This window comes from Thalassophryne amazonica, chromosome 12, assembly GCF_902500255.1.
Source record: "Thalassophryne amazonica chromosome 12, fThaAma1.1, whole genome shotgun sequence".
In the NCBI taxonomy this organism is placed as follows: Eukaryota; Metazoa; Chordata; class Actinopteri; order Batrachoidiformes; family Batrachoididae; genus Thalassophryne; species Thalassophryne amazonica.
Window position 1 is genome coordinate 98,870,893 of NC_047114.1, and position 10,544 is coordinate 98,881,436.

A 10,544-nucleotide genomic window follows, 5' to 3' on the forward strand; every position below is an offset into this window, starting at 1 on the left:
TCTCCCCAATGGAGGACAGTGGAGGACTCCGAGTGCTTGCTGCTCCATGGTTTTTAAGAGAAAGCTGCAGGCGATGAGATGAAATGCGCATGAAAAGTACAGGAGACTTGGGAAGTCATACAAGAATATGAGATGAAATGACAAAAGCTGCTAAGATACAACGCGTGATGGTAAGGTAATTGGTGCTATTGCTAGCTTCCAGGTAGCTTGTAAATAATAAGTCCAGCATACAATGTTATAATAACTGCAAGCTGTCGCTATTAAGTATTAAAACTGTGGTTACAACACCGAGAACGCCTTCAGTCACTTTGCTCCGTTTTGTTTAGACATCAGTAAATAAATGCTTGTTTTTGAGAGCAATATCTGGGTTAGTTGTCAGTAGTTTTTATACCAAAGTAACTTGCTTTGATAACTTATTACTAATGTCAAATGCTGGAGTTTGTGTGTTTTTACCGGCGTTCATGCACAAAACATTGGTTCTGCTTTAACAATCATTAATTAACTGAACTCGAACAGGCTTAAAATCAATTAAAAACATTTGATTCATGTTTTTCATCCAGATTTAAATATGAAATCTAATAAGAAAATTATGAAAGGAGTCATATTGTGCAGAATCTGCCTTAGGAGCTCCAAACTCCCACAGTTGTTTTTACAGACATTCTATTTAATACAATATAGCCTTTTATTGTCATTGTGTATATCCATATATAGAATGACCCATCCTAATTATAGTTACAGTTCTCCTGATTTAAGATCAGTTTACATCACAGCTTGTTTAATACCTCCTTGAAATATGTAACAGAAATAACCCAGATCCTTAATTTTACCACAGATTATTAAATTCCCCCAAACACACACACACATTATTTTGGCCAAATCTTAGCTCTGTAGCAGCAGTCTGGTCTCGTGACGCCAAATGCAGCTGAAATGTGGCAGTCTCAGTGTAACATCAGAGAGATTAATTTAATTGCTCCAGCAGGCTCTCTGGGTTCAAATCAGTGCCAGCTCTGAAGAAAAAACATTTTATCAACATCTGAAAACTGGGACAATATATGGAAAAGTTGAGACCATATGTAAATGGGCGAGAAAAAAAAGTTTCTTAAGAATTGGTTTAATGATTTCAGTGGTCCCCCTCATTAGTGGCCACTCTCACAAGCTGCCACCCCACGTATACAGTCACATTTCTACTGCAACAACGGTTTTTCTATTGATTTTTACCTCTCAAGAGCGGCTACCCCTCAAAACGCAGCCAGTGGCCCACTCAAAATGATAAAAATCCCCTCAACAACGGCCATTCCATGGAACTTCCCAGCCGGGTTCTCCCACAGAAGTTGCGTCCAAACTCCCCACAAATGTGAGTTTGTGAGATTACTCCAGTAAAAGAAAGACCAAAGAAAAAGGGCTTCTATTGGTGAAACTCCCGCATCACAGAAGATAAAAACTTTGTTAGAAGAAAGGTGAAAGTCAGTTTGAAGAAAAATGTTCCCAAAATTTAGCTGTTGATTTCAGTGTTGGTTAAAACGCAAATCAGCAACATTCATGCAAACCCTGAAGATACACTAAATGTAGAAACACTTGTGTCATGTACTGATGGATGAAGTTTCCAAGGTATCAGATGTTACCAGGTAAGTTAAAGATTTTATGTGGTTAATGGACTGATCTTGTTGTGATTTTATATCATTTTGTGACTTTAAAGGACACAGTTCTTGTGCTGTGATGTTTTGAGCTGAGATTGAGTGGAAGACATGGTTTGTCTCTGACTGTACGTAGTCAATAAATCTGACGTTTTCCCCCATAACTTCATGAATGTAGCAGTATGTTATCGAGTACTGTACACATGCTGCATTTTGTCTCCCTTTCAACAAAAGCCTCCCCTCTGATGTGGCCACTTTTAGTCTGCAGTTCAGGTGGCCTAATAGAGGGGGACCACACAAACTGGTTGTGATGATTCAGTGAGGACAGGTCAGTGGTAAGATTGTGTTCAAAGTTATTTTGACTGTGTACGGCAGTAATTCACATGCAAATGGGCAATTCCACGTTGTAGAATCTCAGGCCAGAAATGTTTTTTTTTAGAAAATTGGGGAGAATAGTGTTTGAAATTGTAAGAGCAAATGGGGGAGGGTGATGGTCTAGTGGTTAAGCCTGACCGGAAAATCACTAAAGGCCCTTGGGCAAGGTCCTTAATCCTCTAGTGCTCCCGCTGTGTAGTGAGTACCTTGTATGGCTTATTTGTAAAGTACTTTGAGCATCTGATGTAGATGAAAAGCGCAACATAAATGCAGTCCATTTACTATTTAAGTTAGCATACCACCAACAAAGGTTGCTTTCCCTACCGAGCAGACTTGTCCCTATTATGCCTTCCACAAGATAGGAACACTCGGGGGCTGTATGTACTGCAAAAACTGATATCTAAGAAAGTTAAAAAAAAAAAAAAAGACTTGTTTAAAAAAAATTGACTTAATTATTGTCTAAATAGAAAAGTTATCTTCTCAAGCATTTTTTTTTTTTTACATAAGAAAACATGTCTTAATTTTGGGAAAATGTATCTCTCTTTTTCCAGCTAATATCAAGCTGTATTTAACCAGTTACAAGGAAAGACAATGGGTTTCAAATCATCCAAGGAAAGGAACAAGATTGTTTTCCTTATTTTAAGACTGAGGCTAATCTTTAAATATTATTCAGCGCCGAGACAGTTTGCTAGTTTTGAGAATTCTGACCAAGTAAATTTCTGATTATTTGGCTTATTTTGAGGGACAGCTTTGCAGTGTGTTTTAAGTCCTGGTCACTTCAAAAGGCCTTCTTCCTCTCTGAATGTAACGTCAGTCACCGTGGAATTGCCCAAATGTCACAGTGGTTGTAATCACATGCTTTTGTGTAAAGTAAATTTAAATGTCTGTTAAAGTTCAAATATATGAAATGTACAACAAACACTCATGATGTATATCTCCAAACTGTCACTTCCATCAGTGCAACACTTAGTGGAGTCATGTCACACTCACCACTCTGCTTTATTTTAATGAATGTTATTCAAAATGCTATCAATTTAATTGCTCCTTTGCAGACATGCAGACTTTGTTGGTGATGAAAGAAGAAATTCTCCCTGAACAGCAGGAAGGAAACCTGAGTGTGACCAGGAGGACATTAAAGAGGAACAAGAGAAACTCTGGATACGTCCACAGGTACAACAGCTTCACCAGCCGGAGGAGGCCGATATCACAAAGTGCCCTTTTAGTGCTGTGAAGAGTGACGATGAAAAATCACAGTCATCACAGGTTCATCAAAGCCAAAGTGATGAGAGCACAGAGGCTGAGCCTGTAGCCAGCAGCTCACCTGTACTCAGAACACTGACGGCACAAGCAGGTGGAGAGGACGATGGAGGACCACAGTCAGGTTCATGCAGTCGTTTTACACCAGATGGTACGAGTCCAGATTGCTCTGAAAACTGATGGTTACAAATGAAACAGACTAAAAAACTCTATTAATCATAACAGGTGCACCATGAATAAGAAAAAAAAATATAATGGCTCTGAAAATGGAAAAAACAAGGTTACATTAACTATTTAAAGTAAGAAAGAGAAGGCAAGCACGTGAAAAACAATTTAACTGTTCTGAGTGTGTAAAAGATTTACAGCTAAGAGCAGTCTGATTAAACAACATGAGAATTCACACAGGACAGAAACTGAGTGCAGGAAAATATTTTGAGACAAGAGCAGTCTGATCTCCCACACGAGAACTGGAGAACTTGGTTTTGATGGAGAAAGAATTCAAGTTGGAGCACAAGATCAGGGACTTCTAACACATGCTTCAAAAAAATGGCAGGGAGCTCACAAATGATAAATGCTGATTCTGTCATACAGCTGTTGAGAGTGTAAACCCATCTAACATCAGCAGTCAGATCCTTACAGCAGATGAACATTATACATCCCGACACAACAAGATCTGTCAATATCTCCACTGGAAAGTATGCAAGGAACTGGAGATGGAAGTAAAGTAACACATCTGGGAGCATGAGCTTGCACCAGTTTTGTCCAACAGAAAAGTACTGTCTTCTACAACACCTGGCAAAAATTATGGAATCACCAGCTCGGAGGATGTTCATTCAGTTGTTTAATTTTGTAGAAAAAGCAGATCACAGACATGACACAAAACTAAAGTCATTTCAAATGGCAACTTTCTGGCTTTAAGAAACCACAATAAGAAATCAGGAAAAAAATTGTGGCAGTAAGTAATGGTTACTTTTTTAGACCAAGCGGAGGAAAAAAATATGGAATCACTCAATTCTGAGGAATAAATTATGGAATCACCCAGTTAATTTTCATCCCCAAAACTAACACCTGCATCAAATCAGATCTGCTCATTAGTCTGCATCTAAAAAGGAGTGATCACACCTTGGAGAGCTGTTGCATCAAGTGGACTGACATGAATTATGGCTCCAACACAAGAGATGTCATTGAAACAAAGGAGAGGATTATCAAACTCTTAAAAGAGGGTAAATCATCACGCAGTGTTGCAAAAGAGGTGGTTGTTCACAGTCAGCTGTGTCTAAACTCTGGACCAAATACAAACAACATGGGAAGGTTGTTAAAGGCAAACATACTGGTAGACCAAGGAAGACATCAAAGCGTCAAGACAGAAAACTTAAAGGAATATTTCTACTGGTGCCTCTACTGGTGGTTGGCTCTCACTGCGGTATTGTATCACTTTCTGTTCCGGAGCACAGCGGTGTTTTGCTGTATCTGTTAGCTGTTTAATCTGCGCAGTTAGATTGATCTAGTTAACTAGATAACGATTTGTTCTAACAGTGTAATCTTCACGTGCCTTAACTAAAGCACTCCCTCTGCTGAATCAGCTCTAAATTATTACACATTATTACTTTGCGTGTTTTTAGGAATCCGCTAGCTTAGCGCAGCTACTAGCTCTTAGCTGGTTTAGCATGGTGGCTTCTCCTGTCTCTCCTGCACTTTTCTGCTCTGGGTGTGAAATGTTTAGTATTCCTCGGCCTCCTTAGCAGTAATGGTACTTGTAATAAGTGTAGCTTATTTGTAGCTTTGGAGGCCAGCCTGGGTGAATTGGAGACTTGGCTCCGCACCGTGGAAAATTCTACAGCTAGCCAGGCCCCTGTCGTCGGTGTGGACCAAGTAGCTTAGCTGCTGTTAGTTTCCATTTGGCAGATCCTGAGCAGACGGGAAAGCAGGCCGACTGGGTGACTGTGAGGAGAAGCGTAGTTGTAAACAGAAGCCCCGTGTACACCACCAACCCGTTCACATCTCTAACCGTTTTTCCCACTCGGCGACACACCCGCGAGGATCAAACTCTGGTTATGGCGACTCTGTTTTGAGAAATGTGAAGTTAGCGACACCAGCAGCCATAGTCACTTGTCTTCCAGGGGCCAGAGCAGGCGACATTGAAGGAAATTTGAAACTGCTGGCTAAGGCTAAGCGTAAAATTTGGTAAGATTGTAATTCACGTCGGCAGTAATGACACCCGGTTACGCCAATCGGAGGTCACTAAAATTAACATTGAATCGGTGGGTAACTTTGCAAAAACAATGTCGGACTCTGACAAAGAGTCAGAGCTCTATTGAGCCGAGTATTCCTTTAACTTTAACTAGTAATGACTTCATGACTTTCTTTGCTAATAAAATTTTAACTATTAGAGAAAAAATTACTCATAACCATCCCAAAGACATATCGTTTATCTTTGGCTGCTTTCAGTGATGCCAGTATTTGGTTAGACGCTTTCTCTCCAATGTTCTGTCTGAGTTATTTTCATTAGTACTTCATCCAAACCATCAACATGTCTATTAGACCCCATTCCTACCAGGCTGCTCAAGAAGCCCTACCATTATTTAATGCTTCGATCTTAAATATGATCAATCTGTCTTTATTAGTGGCTATGTACCACAGGCTTTTAAGGTGGCAGTAATTAAACCATTACTTAAAAAGCCATCACTTGACCCAGCTATCTTAGCTAATTATAGGCCAATCCCCAACCTTCCTTTTCTCTCAAAAATTCTTGAAAGGGTAGTTGTAAACAGCTAAATGATCATCTTCAGAGGAATGGTCTATTTGAAGAGTTTCAGTCAGGTTTTAGAATTCATCATAGTACAGAAACAGCATTAGTGAAGGTTACAAATGATCTTCTTATGGCTTCAGACAGTGGACTCATCTCTGTGCTTGTTCTGTTAGACCTCAGTGCTGCTTTTGATACTGTTGACCATACAATTTTATTACAGAGATTAGAGCATGCCATAAGTATTAAAGGCACTGCGCTGTGGTGGTTTGAATCATATTATCTAATAGATTACAATTTGTTCATGTAAATGGGGAATCTTCTTCACAGACTAAGGTTAATTATGGAGTTCCACAAGGTTCTGTGCTAGGACCAATTTTATTCATTTATACATGCTTCCCTTAGGCAGTATTATTAGACAGCATTGCTTAAATTTTCATTGTACGCAGATGATACTCAGCTTTATCTATCCATGAAGCCAGAGGACACACCAATTAGCTAAACTGCAGGATTGTCTTACAGACATAAAGACATGGATGACCTCTAATTTCCTCTAGGCTGGACTATTGTAATTCATTATTATCAGGTTGTCCTAAAAGTTCCCTGAAAGCCTTCAGTTAATTCAAAATGCTGCAGCTAGAGTACTGACAGGGACTAGAAGGAGAGAGCATATCTCACCCATATTGGCCTCTCTTCATTGGCTTCCTGTTAATTCTAGAATAGAACTTAAAATTCTTCTTATAAGGTTTTGAATAATCAGGTCCCATCTTATCTTAGGGACCTCATAGTACCTTATCACCCCAATAGAGTGCTTCGCTCTCAGACTGCAGGCTTACTTGTAGTTCCTAGGTTTTGTAAGAGTAGAATGGGAGGCAGAGCCTTCAGCTTTCAGGCTCCTCTCCTGTGGAACCAGCTCCCAATTCGGATCAGGGAGACAGACACCCTCTCTACTTTTAAGATTAGGCTTAAAACTTTCCTTTTTGCTAAAGCTTATAGTTAGGGCTGGATCAGGTGACCCTGAACCATCCCTTAGTTATGCTGCTATAGACTTAGACTGCTGGGGGGTTCCCATGATGCACTGAGTGTTTCTTTCTCTTTTTGCTCTGTATGCACCACTCTGCATTTAATCATTAGTGATTGATCTCTGCTCCCCTCCACAGCATGTCTTTTTCCCACCAGAAGACTGCCCCTCCCTGAGCCTGGGTCTGCTGGAGGTTTCTTCCTGTTAAAAGGGAGATTTCCCTTCCCACTGTCGCCAAGTGCTTGCTCACAGGGGGTCGTTTTGACCGTTGGGGTTTTTACGTAATTATTGTATGGCTTTTGCCTTACAATATAAAGCGCCTTGGGGCAACTGTTTGTTGTGATTTGGCACTATATAAATAAAATTGATTGATTGATTGATTGATGAAGCCTTCCAGGACATGTTGGGGCAGGTCCAGCTCATGCACAATCACAATCAGATAATCACATGACTGAAAAGCAACCGACAGCCGTCTGAAATCCACCTTTAAGCCGTCCTGTGAGACCAACACCGAGGTGGTTTTGTCCCGCGTAATGAACAGTTCCATGGTGCGTCCCTCCGCTCTAGCACAGGAATTGTGAAAAGAGTGGATATCAGCATTTTTTTCGGAACATTGAGACAGACGTGCGGCATGGCGCAAAGCAGCGCTGTGATGAAGCCTTCCAGGACATGTTGGGGCAGGTCCATCTCATGCACAATCACAATCGGATAATCACACGACTGAAAGCAACCGGAATCCATCTGAAATCCACCTTTAAACCGTCCTGTGAGACCAACACCGAGGTTGTTTGTCCCGCGTAATGAACGGCTCCGTGGCGCGTTCCCTCCGCTTTTCTTTCCATGAAAAAACTCCTGTAATGGTGGAATGTACCGAAAAAGTGCTGATGTCCACATCTTCAGCCTTTTTGTGAAAGTTAGACGAGGTCCCGGATCAACAAAGCCTTCACGTTGGAAATGATCTGGTTGTTCCAGCGGGGTGTCAGCCTGTCAATGGGGGCTGGAGCACGCTGCGCTTCAGCAGTTGTGGGTGGTCTTTAAACTGTCTGGATCACTCCTTAATCTGTGTAATCCCCATAAAATCATCCCTGAACGCCATATTAATTTTCCGAACGGTGTCCACCTGGAGGTTTCTCACAGTTTCTGGAAAAAAATTGATGCAGCAAAGCTCCAAATGTTCAGACATTTATTCGCAATAAAAAATAGACGAGAGGGTTGGACCACACCTCACTCGAAGCCTGTTCACAGGCGAATGACGCAACCGACAGGCGTGAAAAAACTCACGCATGCGCACTTAAGGTTCAAGCTTGGCTGATGCAATCAGACGTGATTCAAATCCATATGCTTTTTGAAAAAAATAAAAGGTCGGATACTTTTCTAACAGACCTCGTATATGGCTTTGTAACCTAATACAGTCATACAGCACCCACCACAGCACACCAGCTTTTTTCTTTTGTTGTTGTCATTGTTGTTTTTTTTTCAGGCCTCCTGCGCTTTTCAGTCCAGCTGGGAGAGAGTTGTTGCACAAAATGTCGGGCCGGCTGTCCTGTCAAGAGCTATAGCATTCTATCCATGAACTCTGAAGGTTTTGCTGTCCTTTTGCCTGTGCAGAGAGTGTAGAGCCTGCTGGCCCTTTCAGTCTGACAGTTCAAACGTTTTGAGGAGGTGATTCTTGATCGCTGAATATTTGTCACAGTGGGGTGGGGGGGGGCTTTGCAGTAGCGCGATCAGTCTCGCTGTCGAAGAGCTGCTGAGAGCCGACACGACTTAATAATATTTTGTGTCGTCTGCGCCTTTAGGGCGAACTGTGCCTCGATTTGTGTAAACCAGGTGGCAGTTTACAGAAGCGTAACTTTGAGCATCAAGTGTGAAAAGGTTTCAGCAGCAGTGGACATTCGCATGTGGTGGTATTTTTTGTTTTGTTGTAAAAATGAGACATCTTGTGAATATTGAGCAAGCACTTCAGTTTTGTTTTTTAAATTTGAGCACGACGAGCGCACAGTGTGTCGTTGGTCTGAACCAGAGAGTGAGGACTCTGATGGAGATAACTCTTTTGTTCTGGACAGCAACTAGAGCAGGTGGATCCACTGATGTGCGCACAGGTCTTCACAGTGGGTCGAATCGCACGCTTCTCTTTGCAGCTTCTCCAGGGTTCAGGTGCTGCAGAGCTCCGTCCCACCGCGGAGTCCTGGAACGCAGAGCAGGATGCAGACACACACCGCTCCAGCAGTGGCTCCAGGTGCATTTGTTTATAGCGTTGAGATCAACATGAGCTTCGGTTTCATTTGTTCCCCTTTCCTTCCTGTGTCCTTGCTCTTAATTTGCAGGCTATTCATTGATGGGAAAGTCAAAAGCTCATTTGTCCACCTTTCTGATGATTTGTGACTTTTTTTTAAAAACTTTTTTCCTTCCTTCAGGAATTGTATACCACGTGACCGGGCCATTAGTAATTTGTCTGCTTTCCTGTTGAATTAATGTTGATGAATTATACCTTTAGGGTGGTTTTTCTGGCCAACTGATGATGCTCTTTTTGTCTCTGTCCAAGGTGTGAAGGGAAATATGCCAGAGTGGGTCTGTGGACAGCGGGATACTGGATTGATGGCAGAACCCATGCTTGAAATTGTTGCAGCTGGACATTTTGTTTTTTTACAAACTTTATAAAACTGTTAACTTTGTAAAAATCTTGTAACTGTTAGAATGCCTAAGCAGTGGGTCACCCTTTGAGTCTGGTCTGCTTGAGGTTTCTTCTACGATATCATCAGAGTTTTTTCCTTACCACTGTCACATGTGTGCTGCTCCAGGGGTTGATAAGGTTAGACCTTACTTGTGTGATTCGCCATAAGGCAGCTTTGATGTGATTTGGTGCTATATAAATGTCATAAATTAAATTTAATTAATTACAGTATTAAAGAACAGAATTTATTTTGAAATAACAATTCTTGTATCTTTTCAACAGCAGATAATGCAGGAATGTCCGGTCTGCACAAATGTGTTTCCTGCTGACTTCATTGAAGTCACGCCTCCTCGTGTGTGGAAAGGTATCCATGTTTTTGTATAATCAGCAGTTTTCTTTGTTTTAGATGTTGTGCAGTTGTAACATGAATACATTATGAGTGTAGGGCAGGAAAGGAAGTGATGCCTGAAAGCATTGTAATTCAGGAAGAGCAAGCAGCAGTGCCTGGATCATCCAGAACTTCTGCATCTGTTCCAGACGGTAGGTGCTCTTCAGGCTTGGCAGTTGCATAGGAACATGAGGAGGATACATTCTTATATTTGAATAAGAAATCATTTTGTCTGTCTTGACAGTCAAGCCTAAATACAATCCGCTTTCTTTCTTCTTTTGTATATTAGGCTGGTTAACTGTCAGTGACCCCACCAAGGCCATATCTGAGTGTGCTGACAGTTTTCTACGTGCTCATGAAATGGAGAGTCCCTTACGTCTCAGCATGGACTTCAGAAAAAGCCCTGCTGAGCAGGACATGGCACTTATCTCCTTCTACAAGCTGACCTAATG